The sequence below is a fragment of the Patagioenas fasciata genome, chromosome 1 (genome assembly GCF_037038585.1).
Source record: "Patagioenas fasciata isolate bPatFas1 chromosome 1, bPatFas1.hap1, whole genome shotgun sequence".
Classification (NCBI taxonomy): domain Eukaryota; kingdom Metazoa; phylum Chordata; class Aves; order Columbiformes; family Columbidae; genus Patagioenas; species Patagioenas fasciata.
Window position 1 is genome coordinate 32,995,664 of NC_092520.1, and position 22,193 is coordinate 33,017,856.

A 22,193-nucleotide genomic window follows, 5' to 3' on the forward strand; every position below is an offset into this window, starting at 1 on the left:
AGGAACCTAAGACTATGATAACACTTTTTTGTACTTTAAATTATAAATGAGAACTAGGGTAGAACAAGATCTGTACCTTGTGTACCCTCAAATAGTCAGGGACCAAGAGGACACACGCGAAATTGTCTTGGGTAATGTTAAGAAAGGTTTTGTCTATGGAGTTCATTGCCATGAGATCCTGTGTTAGCAACACTTAAAAAAAAAAAAAGTGTACATATGTGTGTACATGTGTAAGAAACTATACAGCATTATAATAGTATATGGAATATTAAATGACTTCTGGCTTCAGCTTCTAGGACTACTTCTAACCAATTTGGGAGAAGCAAGTACATTTTTGAGATAGATCTGCTATACCTGTTACTTTCAATGTTTTTTGTGACTTCTGGAGTATTTGGTGCTTGCAACTATTGAAGACAGGATACTGCTCCATACCTTCTTATTCTAAACTAGAACTAAACTAAAACATAAGTCTTTTTATGTAAACTTTATTGAAAACAATATTGAAGTCTGAGAGTAGGAGAGGAAACTAATGAAGTCAAATGGAAAAACAGAGTTATGGAAGAAGGCCATGTTATATACCTTGACTGTTGCTTGTAGAAATGTGAATGCAATTAATACCATGGCTGCTAAAAACTAGCTGGAATGCAATGGTGTGTTATTGACTTTATGGAGCAGCAAAAGCTGAGGTCGTTGCAAATATTAAGTAGGGAAAAGTGTAACAACTGCGATACTCTTTCAAAGCATAGGTCAGAAATTAAGATGTCATGTAGGCAGAAGAAAGATATTCACCATTTATTAACAAAAACACTTATTCACAATTGTTATTTTTCAGGAAGCTGTTCTCGTGCTTGAAAAATGTAATGGTCAGCACAGCAATGGCTTAAAATAGCATTTTGGATGCTATAGCACTGGCATTAGAGCCCCATTGGCAAACATCCTGCAGGCCTGTAAAAGCAGAAAAATGCTGCAAATGTTAAACAAAACTTCAAAAGGCAGCTTCTAATGTTAAAGTTTTATAAATTTTTAAAATGATATACCGATTTAACAAAATATTTGAGAACAAGTAAAGACACGCTAGGTAGCAGCAATTCTTATTGGCAACTCAGACTAATTAAATAGCTTATACTAAAGTTGCACAGTGCATTTTTTCAGATACTTGATTGTACGTCAGGGTACACTGTAGGCCTTTCTAGGCCAGTTCTTCTTTATAAACATATAAATATGTTTAGTGTTTGTGTGACAGAATTGAAGTGTGTCGTTTGTCCTTTTGCAGACTCTGCGGGTACCAGGAGGAGGAGTGGCTTTGAGCAGTCTCCTTCCCTGTTCCTCCCAGAGTCATCCTTGGTAGTTACACCCTGCCTCGGGGGAGGAGAGAGGCCTTCTGGTGTGGTAACCCCTCTTAGAGCATCTGCTGATAGCGCCATTAGTTGCTGCTAATGAATAAATAGCCAAGTAGCAAGCATTTTAAAATTACTAGGTTCTCAGTGTTACTGCTGCCTGCAAAGGACTCTGAGTAAAAGATGTGAAATGCTTTCTGTACTTCCCCTTCCAATTCGGTCAGGTAAATGCTGTTACCAAAGTTCCCTGAACTGTCTTCACAGTTTAAAACAAAACAAAAAAAAAGAGAACAGGACAGTATGTATGGTCGTTTTTTTCAACCAGGGTACATTTTAAAGAATGTTACTGAACTCTCAGATCTGGCATAACTTTTTCATTCTCTCATCACAGTGCTGATTTGTCAAATGCTTTAAGTAAGTAACATTGAGGAGGAATTTGACTTTATGCTACTAACAAATTTTGGAGCATGTTTTTCAGGACTTCTAGGTTTCTCGAGCTGCTGGCATATCAGATGCTCTGCAGATTGGGAAGCATGTCAGAGGTTACTAAACCCTAAAGGAGACAAGTAATCTACTTAGGGTTTTTTCTGACTTTATTTAGAACTTCCAGTTTGTAACATTTTGAAAATAACTTTCTTTTCGTTGTGTTGTATTTCTGTTTTAATTCATCCAGCAGCAGAATACTTACACAGAGCAGAATGTCTGTTTCTTGTCCAGTCTGTGGAAATGAATGTTTTTCTTAGTTTGTGCTTGAACAAGATCTGGATGTGGTCCCTAGGAGAGTACTGTTGTGGGAAGGATTTAAGTAAAAATCTGGATTAAGACAAGTCCCAGTTACTGTATCTGGCTGTTTCTTTCCTTATCGTGTAGCTATTGGCTAAATATGAATATTGTATTTGATCTACAGCATCTTGTCCATGAATCCTACTTCAGAAGCTGGAAGCATCTGTAGGCGTTTTGGGAGTTTTGCGTGGTGTTTGGAGGGGATGTTTGATTAGACTTTAAAGTGGCATGTGATGTGAATTATACACAAATAATGCAATTATGCTGCAAATTAGCAGTAAAATGAGGAGTAAATTTAGAAATGCAGGAAGCTTGTTGATCTTGTTTAAATATATTTAAAAAAAGGCAAAACTTAGTCTTTTTTTGTTACCATAACATTTTCTAGATATCAAATACAAATTATCTCAAATGTTCTGTTGGCTGCAGCATCAGGTAGTATTGGAGGATATTAGCTTAAAATACAAAATTCAGAAAAGTAGTATACAAGTCATTCCATGGCCTATAACTAATGTATAAGGCCAGTTAACATGTGATTTTGCACATTAGTATAGTGTCTTGCCTAGAATTTCTATACTTATTTTTTTTTTGTCTATAACCTGTTTTATGTAATAAGCTCATCTAGACTATCTTTTGCCTTAATGAAGCGTGTTTAATATGTGATTAGAAAGTGCAGTGTAGCAGTAATTAAAATAGGATTAGGCAAGTATTCTATTTACACTTCAGCTACTGCTCAGGAAATTTATGTCTTCCTCATGCTGGATAGTCTTTGTTTGAAGTTTGCATCGTATTATTATCAAGGAGATATTGTGAAATGCTGTGTTTATGGGAACGCTAAGGGTGATGAATTAATTGTTCAGTTTTGAATATCTTAAATTTCTTAGGAAATGGATACAGAGTTGTTTGAAGTGGAATATAATATCCATATAGAAATATCAACCATAATTCTTATGTTAGTGCTTATCACTTATCACATCTTGTTCACATCTACTGGAAGAGGGACAAACATGAGCATCTTACATTCTTGGAAGATAAACTTTGTGCTAAAGATTGAGGAGGGGGATGTGACCACATGTAGAAACTTAGGTGTAGCTTTACACTTAAGAAAATGTGCCTGATGTCTCTAACATAACTTTGATATCTGTAAAGCATCCTAGGAGAAAAGGGTCTGAAGAAGTTGATGTGTTTATTGACCTGTGTTTTTTAGACTTTGTCTGTATAATGAAAAAACAATTTGTATGTTGCTGAGCAAGGCAAGACAGCAACATCTTTGAAGACAGAAGTAGAAGCTTGAGTACAGGGGAAAACTATGCTCATGAAGGTGGTTGCGTAGCCAAAATACAGGACAAAGAAGGGGTGCTGATAATCAAGACCAAAAGGAATATGTTCTTACAAAAGAAATCTTCTGGTAGGGAAGATTAATAAACACTGATGGGTGAGGAGGGACAGGTAGGAAGAGAAAACCAAGTCCATTGACTGTAAATATATCCTCTTCCTCCAGATACTACTCTGTAATAGTATGTGTTATTTTAAGCTGCCATACTTTCTCAGTATATGTGGGTATATATAACTGGGCTGGTGAGCTTCTTTTTCAGAAGGGTTTTTCAGTATCATAGAGTAGAGGGTTTTTGCTGACCTTACAAGCATTAATCTTGTCTTTTTATCTTCCATATTTATGGTACTGTGGAAATATTTTTTTAAGATGTACATGTAAGTATTTTATGTGTATGCGGTGCTTCCCGCATACAATTGGATATGCCTGTGATGAACAGTTCAACATAAAGGATTATGTTGTTCTGAACTAGCCATCTAATTCTGTAGGAAATTTTTAAAATCTAATCAATCTAATAACTTAGTGCCAGTAGTTTTAATAGGTGCCTTTTGTAAAAACTTCTATTATGCCATCAGATACGATTTCAGAAGTGTATGAAGTATGCAGTACTGGTTAGTAGGCTGTGGGGATGGATGGAATGTTTTTTCTGCTTGTTGAGGACTTGAGGTAGGGTGCTTCTGATATTCTTTTTAATTACAACTAAGAAGTGCAAGTACTGACTCTGTTTTGCCTTTGAAAAGAATTGTCACTGCTGTTTGCATTTTGGAAGTGATCATGCTTTTTGTAATTAGAGGTTTGAGACTAATTAGAGAAAATGATGAAACGGATTGATTTTTCTACTATTGCTCAGTATTTAAATACTTTAGTTTGGCTAATTGATGTGGCTTAAATATTTTTTAAACTGTATACCAAAGTGGTACCCGAGTTCTTTTAAGTAAAAAAAAAAAAAAAGTGCATAATTGATAGTTTGTAAATTGCTTTGAAATCAGTGACACCTGATGTCAGTGCCCTCAAAGTGCAGAGGGAATAGAAACACTTGCATGTTAAGTAGATCTCTACGGAAAAGCTTGTTATTCTTGTTAGTATGGGACTCATTTTAACATATGAACTGGTAAAATCCTGCAGCTTTAGGAGATACTAGACGGAAAAGAAGTAGAATTTCAGTGATTGCGTTTACTAATAAATGTATTATTCACTGGAATGAGACTGAAATGCAAATATTTTTGCATTGTTTGAAATTCATATTGAAAATATGAACTGTTCTAAGTACTGCGGAACCTGATTCAGATACTTTTGTAATGCTGTTTTTCTGTTCTGGTTTGGATGATCTGATTCCCCATGTTATTTAAGCTGTTCAGTTGCCTCACAAAAGAACTTTACATCTCATTCCAGCATCAAAACAACCTGTTAAATTATTTTGTGTTAATAGTTTTTGTCCTTTAAATGTTAATATAATCAGTTCAAATAATTAGCTGTATAATAGAAGGCCTACTTAATAATTAAAAAATCTCAGCACCTGAGGTTTAATGTGTAGAATTTCCAGCTGGGAAGGGAGATGGACAAGTAAATCTCTTCCTTAACTTTTGAATTTATACTTGATAATTCTTGGAATCCTGCATAGATCTAGGAGAAGGATTATTAAGATAGAAAACATTTATGATATGATAGTTATTTCTGTGCTGTATCTAGGCAGGATTAATTCCAGAGCCTTTGACAAATGCTTATTATTTCTAGATATTTGGAACCCATTTTTCCTTGGAGGAAAAAGAGTGATGTAGCCAGGGAAGAATTTTCTGTTGGAATTTATTCATAGTTGTCTAAAAATTCATTGAGATTTTGTTCTTCAACTGCTTATTTATGTTTCTTCTTTTTGTCTGAATGGGTCAGTAAAGGGACATGAGCAGGACGGGTGGGGAAATGTGAATTACTATGGTTTGACGCAGAGCTGATTATATTAGTTGTTTGAAACTCTCATCTATCTCTTGCACCAATGCATCCCAAAAGTAGGAATCTGGATATGTTCCCCTTGAGGATTTTGATTTTACACAATGTTGACTTTTGTTTGAGTAGTTTCTAAACATTTTATATCCTTAAGATTTTTAATAATGTAGCTTCAGCTGAAAACATGCATGTACTTACAGGATTTTTTTCTTGAAGCCAGTGAGATTATTCGTTAGTTGTGTTAAATATAGTGTTTTCTTTCATTAATTTGGCTATTAGTTTATAAAAACCAGAACAGATGTCATAGCTGTAAAACATCTCCAAATCTTTGATGTTTAAAACCTTACTTTGTAATACATAGCATAAAAATTAATATGAAATGCTCATGCTAATTTCAGTCTTTGACCCAGTTTAAATAAATCACTGTCTTTAAAGGGTCACAAGTGACTGTGTTTACTTGACAGCTAGGGAGGAGAAATTTAGTCTCCTTAATTCTACTAATGGATTTGAGTTAATATAACTCATCATTTTTTAAAAAGTCATGCTAATATTCATGCTTCAAGAGGCATTAAATTATTTGCTTTCTTCATTTTTTGGTTTATTTAGTAGTCTTGGCATGTACTCTCTTCAAATGCAATGTGTCCCAAAACATCCTGATGAAAAATCCCTTGAAGTCAATAAAAAAATAGTGTCACTGAATATTACTTGCCATCTTTGCTCTTTTTGGAACTGGCTCTTTGAAGCTCCTGTTTCTGTTCACACTTCCTCTTTTCATGTCTTTTGGTGTTTCCTGGGCTAAGTCATACAGATAGATAAAAGAAAATTCACACATTTTCTGTAGCTGTCTCTTGGCTCTTCAGTTTCATAACAAGTAGTTATAAATTTTAAAATACAGTTATTGCACAGACTTAGGACTGTGTCAGTTGGAGAAGAATGTACCATCGTCACTAAATGTTTTGCTCTCTTGAAACTTAGACTTTAAGATGCAAGCTTTTTATGTGATGCTTTTGCTGTATATAGATTTTTAGTTACAAATCAATAATAGACTGTTCCCGTCAGTGAAGGTATGATGTGTTACCTGGAAGAGGTTCTCAACAAATAGAGAAAGACTTCTTCTAAATTGGGAAATATCAAATTGTGACACATGTGTAAACAAGAAGTTTCACCAATTTGATAATGAGGTGTTAGAATATGTTAAATATAGTTACTTAGTGGTCTTGTGGCACATTGTGCTTCACTGAATGCGTGATAGTTCCTGTAAAGAAAAAAGCCTGCTTTTCCAAAAATTAGTGTACAGGTATCTTAAATGCAGGTTCTTTTTCTCATGGTGAAGTACAAGTACCATTGCTACCCAGTTTTTAAAAAATGGGCAGGAAAAGGTGGTCTGTTAGGTGCTACCCTTGCTTCTGAGTCCCAGAGGTTGGTACGCTGGAACATCTCACAGCTTACTATTCCTTTTGTAGCTTTTTACTCCTTTCTGCTAGCTGGCCCTGCTTTGAGCAGCAGCGTTGGGTTAGGTGAGCTCCTCAACTTGTTGGTCATCCTGTGAGAAACTCAATACACTCTATAAATTTTTAAATATTTATATAAAAAATCCAATTTAAAATACATTGCTTATGCAGCAAAGCAGCATGATTACTTGTCTTTTTTTTTTTTTTTTTAAGAAGTGAACGTAAAAATTAGGACCTAGGAAGGTAAAACAGGAACGGAAGGCAGTTCTTCACTAGAACAGATAATCATCTTCCTCCATCACTGAACTGAAACTAAAAATGTTAAGTATCATAGGTTGTTGTGTAAACTACAAGCCTAACTTGTATTAGTCCTCTTAAGTTTGCAGTTATTCCTTGTTCTCTGGAACACCTTTAACTTAGTCATGACACACCTGCATTTTATTTATTATCTTTTCCCCCCAAAAAAAACCAAACCATTTTTCAATAAACTGGATGTAGATACTGCTATAAATTCTGATGGCTGGCTTGTTTTAGCTTGCTTCCTTCCTGTGGTTCGCTACCTTGCTTTGGTTGCTCTCTGTATCTTTGCTTTTCTCCTCAACCTGTTAGTCACTGAAGAGATCAGCACCTGTCCCTCCTCCTCCACTTGTGAGGAAGCTGTAGCTGCTGTGAGGTCTCCCCTCAGTCTCCTCCAGGCTGAACAAACCAAGTGACTTTAGCCTGTCCTCATATGGCTTCCTCTCCAAACCCTTCACCAACTCTGTAGCCCTCTTCTGGACACTCTTCAGTAGCTTTATATCCTTTTTATCCTGTGTTGCCCGGAACTGCACACAGTGCTCCAGATGAGGCTGCACCAGTGCAGAGCAGAGCGGGACAATCATCTTGGGAGACCTCTAAAGAAAGAAAATGCCTTGGTTTAGTTTTTGTGTTCTGAATTCCTTTTCACTAGTGCCTGTAGAAGAGAACAGAAACTTGAAGCACTATGAAGTTTGACAGGGAACCTGTTGACCTGCCATTTTCTGTTTGCCAACTCTTCCGCTTTCTGTGGTGTGCTGTTAGCATGTTGCTTTGGACAGCTGTCAACCTGTGCAAGCTCTGAAACTCCTTCCAGAGGAAGCAGCAGCTAAGTAGGTGTAGATTGTCACACAAGTGGAGGGGTGTATACATTGGACTTGCTGTGTGCATCTTGGTAAGTCTGAAGGGATCACCAGACCTGACATGCGGTACTACGGACTTGTTGTTTCCAGATATTCTAGCGTTGGAAAGTTTCTGTTCATCACTTTCCTCATTTTGTGTCGTCTTAACTAGTGGGGGATGTGGCATAACTGCATAATGGAGTGAAAATAACATGCTCGGACTTTAGTTTTACTAGTAATTCAGAACTTGTTCGGGTTTTTTTGTGGTTTTACTTTGGCTGGTGAGTAGACCAGAGTGGGTGTATAGGAGCCAAGAATATGGAATACGCTTTTCAATCCTTCTTCAGATTTATTCAAACTATTTATTTTCCTGTTTAGTTGAATTTGCTAAATGGCTTTAGTAGATAACTCAAGGCAAAACAAAGGTGAAAGAATTGGCAACTGCATGTCCCTCTGCAAACACATTGTCTTGAGCTTGATGATTACCTTTTCATGAACTTCTGTGAAACTTTGAAAAAGCCAGGATGTTAAGTACTAAAAGAAACAGGAGAGAGCAGGTATTGATAAGTTTGTCTTCCCCTTGCCAAGTCCTGTATTTTGGGGTCTGATTATATCAACATGACAACAGGAGTTTCACAAATGATGAACCTGGTTTCCCATAATGAATTTTTAAGATACTTTAATCTTATGTCTGTGAAATTGCCTATATTTCAAATGTCATCCTGAATGTAGCTTGATGAAGATGAAATCAAGTCTGAGGTTAGAGTCAACATGAGAAACAAACTAGTGATTGTAGCCTCCTAATTGAGTTAAATTGCCCACCAAATCAGACTCCCATTTTTTTTCTGAGATTGTAAACTATCTGGAAACTGTAGGAAGATGCTTTTTTAGATAGACACCTTAGGAACTGATGAAAGCTCAGCAAAACTGTGTGAAGAATTCTGTTGCATAGCCTTTTATAAATGTTTCATAAATGTGGTTTTGCCTCTGTGGAAATATTTTTTTGAACTTTGGTTTGTGTTAGGTACATAAAAATACAGCAATATATAGTGAAGGCCGCTAGTTCCTCCCCAGTCCCAAAGGTTTGGGAAGAAACTTTTTTTTCCAGTGTAGTTCTCTTGTTTGTACTTCTGACTCATCTGTTGCATTTCATTTTATTGCAGCTTCATGTGCTAGTAAAACCTTTTTGGTTTTAGCTGATGCTTTATTTCATGCTGTCTCTTGGATGGTGTTTATTCTAGCACAGACTAGTCTCTCTTCATATCTTTCTAAAACTCGCTTGTATTGGTGGTCTCGAAGGAAGAAAGCTCCTGAAACTGAGCCAATGATCTTTCAAACTGGGCACTCAAAACTGTTTGCAGTTGGAGAACACTTTCAAAACATTTGTCCGTGCTTTGGTTGGTTAAAGGGGAAGAGATTCCTGAAGTGTTGGGTACTTGGAAACTGGGAACTATATGTCTTTCTCCCCCAGTCCAGGCAATTAAAAGAACTGTGGGGAAGAACAATTGTATCTATTGCAAAATATTCTTGATGGAGCCTAATTTCTTTTAAATGTTTGGTTGCCAGCTCTGGGAAGTGCTAATGTGTGCATTGATTAACTTAAAAACATGTACCTACAAATTTAAACTAAAAAAAAATACATGAAAAATTTGGATTTTAAATTCAACAGATCAGGCTCTTTGAAAGACAGCAGAAATAAGAACGCGTATTGGTTGTAGGTTTTGAAGGCTGAAAACTGTCTTTGAGTCACCGTACTTTGATTGTTTAAACCTTTATGTTTTTTCAAAATTTCTATTGTAAACTATTATGTTTTGTTTAGTGTTCACTTCTCTGTTAGAAAAGCTTTTGTTTCAGGGTTTAGTACCTGTGGTGTCTTTTAACTTTTTTGCAGAGTGATGCTAGACGTTTTGATGCTGTCCTTCATACAGACTAAGCCAGTAAAATGGAAGTAAAACCAAAAAATGTGTTGCCAACTCTGCATATTATTTAGAAGGATAAATTTAATATTAGCAACTCTATTGTCAAGCATAACAAACATTGCTTTTAATAAATGTATTTACTGGTAGACATCGTGTGGTATTAGAATGACTCTTAACTATTTGGCAAATAGGGTGGTGCTGGACAAACTGCGTTTGAACAGTGTTTAAAACAAAAAACATATAGGATTGCATCAGATTGTGAAAGAAAAGCTGAATTGTGCTTAAAAATAGCATGGCTGATGCAATAGTCAGGTTAATGTTGAATCTTAAGTATTTTACCCATAACATTGGCTTCAGTCCTGGCAATGGCTTCATAAATGCAGAAAGCTATTGCTGCAAGTGCGTTCAGGTCGGGGGGGTTAATGCCAGTCAGTGGCTCTGCTACAGGGTGAGTGTAGGACATAGGAACCAACCTCAAAAGGTTTGACTTTAAAGTCTGTTTTTCCCCTGGCTGTTTTGTTTATTATTTGAGAAATAAACAAAAGGTTCCATGAATGCTATAGTTTAGCAAAGAAAAAAAAAAGGGGGACAGAACTGTGTGTAGGGCTTATAAGTATTTCCATCAGTAGTCTCCTTGACTGTGCCACTGTAGGTATCCTTGTGCTGTTGCCATGCTGCTCTTCCCTTTGCCCCAATCATTTAAATTCTTCTTGTGTCTCTTTCCTCTGCCCTCCCAACTGTAGTTCCCCTTTTGCTTTGTGTCTTCTGACTTGCTGGCTACCTAAAAAATACAGACTGGGCTGCTACTCACTCAGCTTGGGGTGTGTTACCTGAAGAGCTGGTGATCGTCCATCAGAACGGGTAATATCAGGGTGCCTCTTGCCATCCCTTGCGCTCATGGGGGCAAAAATAGGGCTGTGCTCACCTACTTCATCGCTTTCATGATACTCCCCTGTTCTTTGAGGTGTCAAACTGGATTTAAGTTGAGCAGTGGCTTCAAAAGTTGTTTGGTAGAAATACTTGGTTTGTCGTGTATGTTGTGTTGGGTTTTTTTTTTTTTTTTTAAGACTTAATCAAAATTGAAAGTTCTGTATGTAATGGGCTTTAATCATGTGGAGTCTTAAATGGTTTATGACTTAAAAACATTTAAGTGTAATAACTAGTAATTTGCAAGTTTATGGAGTTTTAAACTGCATGTAAACTGAAACAATTTTAAATAACTTTTAGTTATTTACTAAACAAAATGAGTAATTCTAATGAGACACAGAGACAAATTTATTGTTGCAGTTGCTGAGCTCTTTTCCTATAACTTGTATTTTTGTGCTTAGTGTTAGCTGAAGTTTTGAAAAGGATTATTAAGCTTTTGTGAATTTGGCTTCCTCATGGTAACTCTGGTTCCTCCCATTGAATTGTGTACTTTGACTAGGCCATGTGGAGATGGATTACTCCAGACTGACGTCATTGTCCACAGTGTCATGTTCTTAGGTCAGATTAACTTCGTTTACATTATATATTTATGCTTCCAAATGAACATGTAGTTTAAATTTGACTTGTCATAGGTGGAAAGCAGGGTAGTAAAATGATACTGACTACTTTGATTGCCAGCTGCTAAATAGCCAGAATAGCTGCTCAGAGTAACCATTTGCTCTGATTTAAGTGATAAAGAAGAGGGAAGGAATATATGTTATGCTAATGCATGTTGGGGAATGGGTGGGGAAAGAAGACATGAAGTATAGTTGTATGTAGTGAGAAGAGTGTTAGGATTTGCATTTTCTCTCTTTACTTTCCTTTTAAAATATTTGCACTTTCTTGATAATGTCTTTTACCACTGTTTATTAAATTGTAGTTTAAAAATCATCATATGTTTGCATAGTTTTTTTTTAGTCTATACTCAATAGTATTTTTGCTACAGTTAATGAGCTCTGGATAATGTGGAGCTCAAATCTGGTGCAGTCCAGTTAATGATTCATTTCTTTAAAGGCCAAGGTTATCATGGTGAAGTTATTGGCTCTTTGAAAATGGTCTGCCAGTGTGCACGCTGCTAGCAGGTGTTGTGTGTGATTCCACTGAAGCTGTGGAGTATGTCCTTCCCCACGCCTCCCCCTGAGCTCTCTGCCCCCACTCTGGAGATGGAAGCATCTTCCATGTAGTTTTGTTGAATTCAGAATAAATGTTTCTATCCAAGGTTTTGTAATGAACTGCGGTTAAGGATGAAAACACATTATGACTTGATTGTGGTATTGAGAGACTATCAGTATGGGAAGTGCCTGAGGATTGTCACGTAGGAATTAGAGCTTCTCCTCCAAAAAGGTGGTGGGATCAATAGCGCAACTGAAGTGCATCTACACCAATGCACGCATCATGGGCAACAGACGGGAGGAGCTTGAAGCCCTTGTGCAGCAGGGAAATTATGATACAGTTGCCATCACAGAAACATCGTGGTATGACTCATACAACCGGAGTGCTGGAATGGATGGCTATGAACTCTTCAGAAGGGACAGGTGAAGAAGGAGGGGAGGTAGAGTAGTCCTGGATGTTAGCTGGTATTTTGATTGTCTAGAGCTTAATGGTGGTGATGACAGGCTTCAGTGTTTATGGTTAAGAGTCAGGGGGAAGGCCAACAAAGTGGACATCATGGTGGGGGTTTGTTACAGACCACCCAACTAGGATTAGGAGGCAGATGAAATATTCTATAAGCAGCTGGGAGAAGTCTTCTGATTGCTAGGCTTTGTTCTTGTGGGGGACTTCAACCTATCAGATGTGTGCAGGAAGTACAGCACAGCAGAGAGGAAACAGTCTAAGAGACTCCTGGAGTGTATGGAAGAAAAGTTTGTGACACAGCTGGTCAGTGGGCCAACTAGGGAAGGCACCTCACTGGACCTGTTGTTTGTGAATGGAGAAGGACTTGTACATGATAGGATAATCAGAGGCCATAGTGATAAATGATAGTTTTTGATTCTCAGAAGAGTAAGAAGTGGGCTCAGCAGAACTGCTACCTTGGACTTCCAAAGAGCAGACTTTGAGTTGTTTAGGAGGCTGGTTGGCAGGGTCCCTCAGGAGGCAGTCCTGAATGGCAAAGTTGTCTGGGAAGGCTGTACATTCTTCAGGAAGGAAATCTTAGAGGTGCAGGAGCAGGCTGTCCCTGTGTGCTGAGAGACGAGCCAGTGAGGAAGTCCACCTGCCTGACTGGAACTCAGGAATGAAAGGAGAGTTTCTGACCTTTAGAAGAAGGGGCAGTCAGCTCAGGAGAAGAAGATGCTGTGAAGTTGTGCAGGGAGAAAATGAGAAGGGCCAAAGCCCAACTAGAACTTAATCTGGCTACTGCTGTAAAATACAGTAAAAATGTTTCTATAAATACATGAGCAACAAAAGGAGGGCTAAGGATAATCCCCATCCTTTATTGGGTGTGGGCAGAAACACAAAGGATGAGGAAAAGGTTGAGTTACTTAATGCCTTTTTTTGCCTCAGGCCAAGAGCATCCTGGCTTGTACCAGAAATGGTGTGGCCAGCAGGACTAGAGCAGCGCCCTGTACTGCGCACTGGCGAGGCCCCATCTTGAATCCTGTGTTCAGTTTTGGGCCCCTCACTACAAGAAAGACATTGAGGTGCTGGAGAGAGTTCAGAGAAGGGCAACGAAGCTGCTGAAGGGTCTGGAGTACAAGTCTGATGAGGAGCACCTGAGGGAACTGGGGCTGTTTAGCCTGGAGGAAAGGAGGCTAAGGGGAGACCTGATCACTGTCTACAACTACCTGAAAGGAGGTTGTACCATGGAGGGTGTCTGTCTCTTCTCTGAAAAGTGATAGGATGAGAGGAGATGACCTCAAGTTGTGCCAGTGGAGGTTTAGACTGGATATTAGGAAAAACTTCTCCACAGAAAGGGTTATCAGGCATTGGAACAGGCTGCCCAGGGAAGTGGTGGGAGTCACCATCCCTGGAGGTGTTTAAAAAACATGTAGACATTTGCTTAGGGACACAATTTAGTGGTGGACTTGACAGTGCTAGAGTAATGGTTAGACTTGATCTTAAAAGGTCTTTTCCAACCTAAATAATTCTATGACTTTGTTAGTGCTTTTGTTTTTTCTACTGCACCTCTTTTTTCTGTCTATGTATTTTAAATGTACAAGAGAGAAAAATTTTAATTAAAGTATTGAGTCATAATATCAAGATACATTGCTGGCAAAGCAAGCTTTTTGATTAGCGTAGGCTTAAATATACCATATTTCTGAAGTCTGCATTCAATTTGTGTAGAAACCTCCACTATGTTTTAATGCTGTATTGCAGTGTGCCATTTAGCGCTCACTCCAATATTCTATATGAAGTTGTGCTGTTGCCTATGCAAGTACCATTACAATCCATTTTAGTGGGTACTGGATATGAATCTTCTGTCATACAGACCACTTAAATATATTTATTCATGCTTTATTTTTTAAATTAGAATGAAAGAACTTGACTGGTAAATGGCAATTCCCATATGACTTGGAAAAAAAAAAAAACATTGAAAGATTGCTAGGAAGAGCAGACTTACAGTAATCACATCCTGAAGTATGAAGCTGGAAGTTCTGTTAGGAGAATTTTTCTGTTGGACTGAAGTCTACAATAAAAATAGTTAAGGAATACGAGAATAGAACATTACTTGGTGTTCAGATGTAAAATTATTTACATAAATTAATATTCGATATCATACCTGTCCAGCAAAAAAAGAAGGAAAACCAGTTACGCATATTAACCTCTGGTCTAGTCTGCAAAATACTTATGGGGATTTGAGTTATTCAGATACCAAACAATGAATTAAGAATAATTTAAAACTTGGGGAAACATCTATTTTGAACAGTAACTACACTTAAATACAGAGTCATTCTCAGCTGAATTCTGTATAATATAATGCTTAACTGGACAGCCTCTAGAGAGAAGGGGTTTTTGAACACCTGCCAGCAAGGAAGGACTTTTACTTTATTAGGCATCTGTGTTGCAGTTTCCTTTATGTTGGCTGTGTCAGGCTTTGTCACATGCACTATGCTTTCCTTTTTGTATCTTTTAGTGAACTAGAAGATGGAGTTTGACTTAATTTTAAGAGAGTGTAAGAGTTTTCTAATAAGAGCTCTTTTACATGTAGAATTAACGGCAGCATGGAACACTTGTGAGATTTTTACTTTTTTAGTAGCTATGCGATTATTAAATATAAAATTAAAATAGTTTGCGTATAGTGTATGGCTAAAACCTGGGAACTTTAATGCAGATCTCTCGGTCCTGGTGCAAACTGATTGTAGAATCTTGCATTGGAAAGAAAGCATGGTGGAAGGAAAGCAGCCTTGCTTTTCTTTCGTAGGACAGCTAATCTTAGGAACTTACAGGCAAAAGTGTCTTATTAAATATAATAACAGTTTTGAGGAAACTCTGTCGTTTACATTTTGGCACAGAAATTTGAGATCAGGCAACTAATTTCATGCTAAGAGAGTCATGTCAAGAGTATCTCTGGTGTCTGTTGTCAAACTTGCTTCAAAATAAATGATGCATATTGTATCTGTCTATCAATCGTGTAAAAGTGTTCGGTAGTGATTCTAAGGATGTTTTTATCAAGAGGGCTCATAGTGTCTTGCGTATTTGCCTGCGTGTGTGAGAAGCTCTTTTTTTATCTGCCCTGGATTGGGTTTATTTTTATCAATGAAGTCTTGACTCGAAGGAAGGATGATCCTGTGAGATTTGGTATATGGTTACACACTCTCCAACCCAGATCAGTCAGTGGGGTAAGTTTCTATTTTGATGTGGATGTTTGTCTCTCTTTTTTTTTTCCCCTGTTCTGAATAATCTTCTTAAAACAGTAAGCCTAGGTAAGAAATAGATCTTTGTGTTTTCATATGTATTTCTTTTGTAATTTATTACTTGATACTGTGTATGTTTTGTTTCTTTCACGCAACCTAAACCGAATGCTAATATTTCAACAGATACAGAATGACAGTCAAACATTGCACACTGGTATGCCTGTGAAGAGGCACTGCCAAAGTTAATTGTCTAGTGCAAAAGCTGGGAGTTCTGGCTGGTCCAAGCAGGTAGGTGTGAAGGTGCTTGCATGGAGAGAAGATACAGGGACAGCTCAATACAGTTTTACTTAAGCAGGGCCAAATGGTGCATTTCAAATGGCCTTTACCTCAATGGATTTATGAACACTTTTAGTATAATACTTGTGGCAATCTTATTCCAAATTGTATTTCAGAGAATGACACTATTTTAATTTGGTACTAAAATACAGATGAATTTGAGGCACTAGTTTGAAAAGGAAAGTTAAATCAGGAAATCTTCAGAACACATTTACTGAGCTAATTAAAAACCAGCGTATTTTGTGTCATGGTAGCAGTACAAGGTAGTGTAGAATGTGTATTTCACGTACTGTTTACACCTACTAGGTAAAAATAATGTAATTCTAATCTAAACCATAACTGACTGCACTGAAGACTTTTTAAGCTTGATTTTTGTATCTAAGAGTCAGACTATACGTTCAGAGGTATCATGGTGTGCTTGCACATTGTTTGCAAGTCATGACTCTAAATTGGCTTCTGTCTCCACTGTCATCAGCTTGTGTTAGACAAAAATAAGCTTTGGTTACATCACATGCCTCTTAGTGCTGGAAAACTAACACAACTCACAATAGCATTTGACATCAGCTTGTGTCTTAGCAGAAACAGTTACTAGAAAACTCGGTCCAGTTTTGGCTGTGGAGGTCTTACTGCTACTGAAAATGAGGAGAGGATCAAGCCTGTTGGTCAGATTGCATGCTGAATTTATAAGCTCTGGAGGCAGGAAGTTCTTTTAATGTAGGAGATGTAGAAATTAGTATTTGATATGGAAAGTGTAACATAAGTGCTCAATTCTGAAATGCACGTTTTGAGTACTTTCTAAAGAAGAACTTCTTAAAACTGGTGACTATAAAAAACCAACTCATTTGTTTAGCTTTTATTTTCCAGTGTATCCATGTTGCCTTTTACTAACATTAATCTATTCAATACATGTATTTGAGTAAATACTGCATTAAAAGGGCATTTTCACTGCATTTGAGTTCTCCAGAGATCCCAGATGCCAGAGGAAAGTTATGAAAGAGATGATCAAAAAGGTCAAAACCTACAGAGAGAAGCCTTGAGTAGCTTCTCACCTGAAAAGTTCAGTTTGGACCTCAACCCATCACCACCAAAAACCCAGTATCACAGACATCCAGTCTAGTCTGGCTATTGAACAGTACTAGAATCACACCTCTTAACGTTGCTTACATGTAGTATTTCAGCTTCCAGGTTCTGCAAGTAGACTGGCTGAAAGACCCTGAAAAGAGAAGTGTAGGAATTGTGTGAAGATTGAGAAATCAGTAAGAAAAATGATACTTTAAAAAAAAAAAAAGTGTAAGAAATCTCTGTAAGCTAATTGCATGTAAATGGAATCAAGTTAAATCAAGCAAGCCATGTATTAAGGGCTAAAAAGTGAAGTACAAAGACATTGTTAATATTAAGAAACTATGGATTTTGTAATTTCTTCAAATATGTTCCAAGGTGTCCATGAAGACTGTAACCTTTGTTGCTATAGGTAGCTTTCTTAAGGAGGAAAAAAGTGAACATGGCATCATATGATGTCTTAAACCACTGATTATTTATTTATTTTTCTTTTTAATATCAGCTCATGTACTCTGCCCATAAGAGCAGAATTTCCCTAAAGCTGAATGAAGGTCTGTCTTTATGACAGAAATCTATATTAGTGCCAGTAAAGTCTGTTAATCTGATTTAAAATGTGGTTTAGGCCAAAAAAAAGGTTTACTCTCTACTGTGCTTGGCATACAGAGTTGACAAGAAACAAAAATCATGTTAATAAAGACATGTGAAAATGTTCTTGCAAAGTAAACCATTTTAAAAATGGAAAAATAATTATAACATTGTTTAACAAATACTCATTTCTTTAATTTTATAAAATTGATGCATCTATTAATGGGGATTATTTTTACAATATAATATTTTCTGTAATCAACCAATCATTCAATTTTATATCCCTAGTGTTTTCCTGCTGTTATATATGCGCCAAGAAATACTGGCTGTGTTTCTCAAATGTGTGTTGCTGTGACAGGAATTCTCTGTCATACTGAGTTCAGAAAAACCATATTTTTTTTACTACTCTGAAGCTGGTGGTAGGAAGGATCTTACAGGGATTGGTACCTGTCTCAAGCAGGTATTGTCATACGCCTTGTCTTGATAATCTAGAAAATGCTGTGGCCTTCTTTTTTTTTTAGTAGGCCTTTAAAGAAATTGAGCACAAAACATTTCTGGAGAAGCCAAATGCTTTAAAACAAATTCTAGAATTCAGAAAGACAAGATTTCTACCATTCTATCTGTTCGCAAGTTTAGCTTTTAATGATGGGTTGAGTGACACTTAATCTCTTAAAATCAACACTTTGATCAATTGTTTTGCTGCCTTTTCTCCGTTTTAGGACTTGATAACAATATCTGATACAGTTGTTGTAATACTTTTGACTTCTTCCCTTCTCTCCTGTTGAGTACCCTCCTCTTCTTCCCTGCCCTCCAAAAAAACAGAACAATCCATACCCAAGAAGTTTTGGAAAACTAGTGTTTTTTCATAGTGTCAGTAACTTGGAATTTAAACAATCAGCCTTACATCACTCCTGTTGATACTTTAATATGCATGTCATGTTGGTGCTAGTTTCCAGGAGAAACATGCCTTACTAAAATTTGTAATATTTATTTTGAATAACAGTTCAACTGGATGCTGGTGCATAGATCCTGCAGTGGGTTTGCAGCCTGCACGTATTTCTGGAGGTATGACTAATGGTAGCAGGGTGACAACTATAATACTTAACCTAGAGCAAGTTTCATTTTAGGAACTGCAGATACTCCATATGGCTAGTTGTACTTAAGAATAATTGCATGATGCTTTAAAATTTCAGTTTGGTGGTTGAGAAATAGTCGATCTCACTTGAATCAGATGTGGCAGTTTGCATTTTGTTGCCATATTCTTTCACTTGGATCCTGCAGTTGTTGGAGCTGCAGTGTTGTAAATAAAAAAATGTGTTGTTGCTTATACTCTATACCACTTACCAAATACCTGGATTCAGTTTTTTGCTTATTTTGCAGATGGTATTCTGTAGGACTTCATCACCTTTGTTCAAACTTTTTCTTTACTGGCTATTGAACAGAACCATACTGCAGAAAAAGGGGGATCGTTCTTCACTGGCTTTTGGATTAGTGAGTGGCAGTGAAACCTGCCATGTAGCAAGGGTGGAAGAAAGCACTAAAGAGAGTTTTTCTCTGAGTATCTATCAACAGTCAGATCACTATGGAAAGGCATTGCAGAGATTCCTTTTTTTGCCCAAAGATGATGTCAACATTGATTATAGGATTCCTTACTGACTTCTGTACGCTCACAAACAGAACTGCCAGTGCCTTTCCTGACTTCATCTATATCTGAAGATCATCAACATAAGTTGTTCTTGTGTCATCATGGCCATAACTACTTCTTGCTCCAACTAGAAGGATCTCATCACAGACTGCACTTGAGTTAAATCAGCAAACTCTATGGTACAGTGACTGAGAGAAAAGCTGTTGTATATTCAGCTCTTTAAACTGGCTTAACATCCCATCTCAGAACTGATCTACGTGAGGCAACAAAAAAACCTTTCTGAAAATTTCTAGAAGAGTGATTCATGTTCTTTGGATGCTCTATTCTAGATCTCATTTCCAATCTTCTAAAACCTTGGAAGAGCAAAGGAATAGGTATTAGTATTTCTTGTCTCAGAATGCAGAAAGGTGTAATTGTTTCAGCCTGAAACACATATCTGTATATAGGAATCAATCAGGCTAGTATTTTTGATAGCTAGAACACAAAAATTACCAACCTTGTTTATTCTTTAGAGTTCACAACAAGTTTGTTCAAGGGAAGAAAGGTGTATGAAAGGATAAAAAAGAGAAGTAAAGGGTTCTCCCTTTCTTGGAAAGGGAGAGATACTGTGACCTTGATTGTAAGGAAAGGAATTTAAAAACAAGTTATTCCAAACAGCTTATTTCACATTGATCTTCCAGAAGCTGTTTGTTTCAGCTGTTTCCCTGAGGAAAACACCAATGGACAAAGTCCTCATCTTTTTTTTTTTCCTTAAATTTTACATTGGATTTTTGTCTCTTCTACTGAACTGCTACATAAATACTAGTAAGTAATAGTAGTAAGTAGTCTTCTGTTCTACACCCCTGAAACTTCAGTCAGTGATTTCATACTGTGCAGTATTACTGAAGGTGATCTGGAGTCGTCTTTGCAGTGAACAGAATCTTTAGCTGGTGAAAGGGGTTGTCTCAAAGGCCCCAGGCAGATTCCTCTTTGAAAGGAACCTGGAATAAGCTGGGTCGTGCTGCTTCATGTGGCTTGATTTGCTCTGATGCCTTCTATTGCTTTGAGCTACAAAAGAATGTTGCCTTCAGAAGTGTTAATGGCATTTGTAGGCTTCAGCGCGTTACCTGAAATTAAACCTATAATGCTGTATTTGTCATTTAGTTATGGATTATAAGTAACAGTATCAGCAACTTGAAAGAGCTTCTGAGATGCAAGGTATTGCAAGTTATCTGTTTAGAAGGGAATCTTAAGAAGAAACGTGCTTTTAATTATACTGTCCTTTTATGTTAGTTTCTTAGCCAGGAAGCATGGAGCGGTAGCAATTTGCATTAAGTGTGTTCTGTTTATTACATTTTCTCTTATTTTTATCTTATATCCTCTACTGGAAGAGGAAAGTATAAACGTCATCCTGGAGATATCTGTTGGCCAGGTACACTTATGGGTGTGTTGTTCAGCTATTCTTTCTAAACAGAAAGACCTTCTTTCACAAAAACATGCACATGGGATGAAAAGGCTGAACCTGACTCTCTAATCTTTAAAAGTTGGTCTGAAAATATCAAAAAGGCAATGTTTTGTCAAACTGAACACAACTTGGTCTCGTGTTTGTTGAAAAGTCATGAAATTCCATTAAAAGGAATTAATCCTTTTTTTTTCTATGAAGTCTTGTTGCTTAGACCATGACTTCTTACCTTAAATTGAGATACCATCACCATATTCTGTGTTCTCAGAAGAACCAAGAAGCAGAGTATAATTGTGCATGCCCAAGCAGTTTCTCTGGAAGGAACTTGTGTTTTGGTCTTAACTACTGTAGGATATCAGGTTCTGTCCTTGACAGCTTTATCTGTCGCCTTTTTAGGAAACAAACAGGAAAAAAAAAACCCACAAAACAAAAAATGGAGAAAGTTTTCCTGTCTGCTACTCTAACTGCAAAAATTAAAGATGCCTTTTAAAAAATATTATTGCTGTGCTTTTAAAGACAAAACCTAGCTTCCCCCGCCACCTTCCTCCCCCCAGCTTCTCCTTGCATTTGGAGCACAGTGAAGGAGTTTGAGGAGGGGAAAGCTTAGAATTGAAGGATATGTGAGATACCTAACCATATAAGCTGTTCTATTTAGGTGTGTACTCTGAAGGAGAGGATGAAGAAACACCAGCAAAATTGCCCCAGAATGAATTAAGTGAATTTGCATCAAACACAATGAGTAGCGTACCTTCTTGCTTAACTGTTGGATCATACTCTACCTGGTGTCTTGGGAGCAATGAAGAGCGCTGCAGGTAAAATGATAGTGCCTCCTCATGTGAAGCACACAGCTCCGTGGTTACCCTACATGCAAATGCCAGACACTGTTGCTGTGGTGCAAAAGGTATTGCGATGGATAATAACCGGTGAACACAAGTGGCTTTGCATATAACTGGTTTAAGTCCAGACCTCTAGGTCTGTTTTGTTGCATGTTGGCTCCATGCTGCTGACAAGATTTCACAGGAGTCTATCAGCTTTCAGGACTTGTGAAGAAGATGATTTCAGCTCTCTTATACATTGTATTTTTGTTGTTCAAGTAACAACAAAACTCCTAGGACATCTAGGTTTTCAGGGAAAAAAAAATTAGTATTCTAGAAATCCAGAAACGAGATCCAGGAACTTGCATAGGTTCCTAGCCTCCATAGCAATCATAACATGCCCACGTTAAGTCAGAGGTTATTACAAGAGGGTTAAACTGCTGTCAGTGTTAGATTGGTCTGATTTTGCAAATAGAGTAGAAGACTTGAGATTGGAGTAAGTCCTTTACAGAGGAATTGTGGTGGAGTTAGGAGGTCAGTGAGGGAAACACTCAGGTAAGTATAATAATTTCTTCTTAAAGAGATTATGGGGAGATGTTCACTGCATTGCAATAGATGCCATTTTTAATTTGCTTGAGAGAAAGCAAACAGAGGAG

General features: G+C 37.3%; 1 protein-coding gene across 11 annotated transcripts in view; it reads left to right on the forward strand.

Moving 5' to 3' along the window:
• Window positions 1-22,193, forward strand: part of TSC22D1 (TSC22 domain family member 1) — a 94,236-nt gene that overhangs the window by 15,359 nt on the left and 56,684 nt on the right. For 2 of the 11 annotated variants that reach the window (XR_011738091.1, XR_011738098.1), the window contains exons 3-4: window positions 15,840-18,701; window positions 21,378-21,534. The exons of 4 other annotated variants lie outside the window; for them this stretch is intronic. The gene's annotated coding sequence lies outside the window, so the exon portion shown is untranslated. 5 more of the 11 variants (XR_011738092.1, XR_011738093.1, XR_011738096.1 and 2 more) reach the window with 5 other exon arrangements.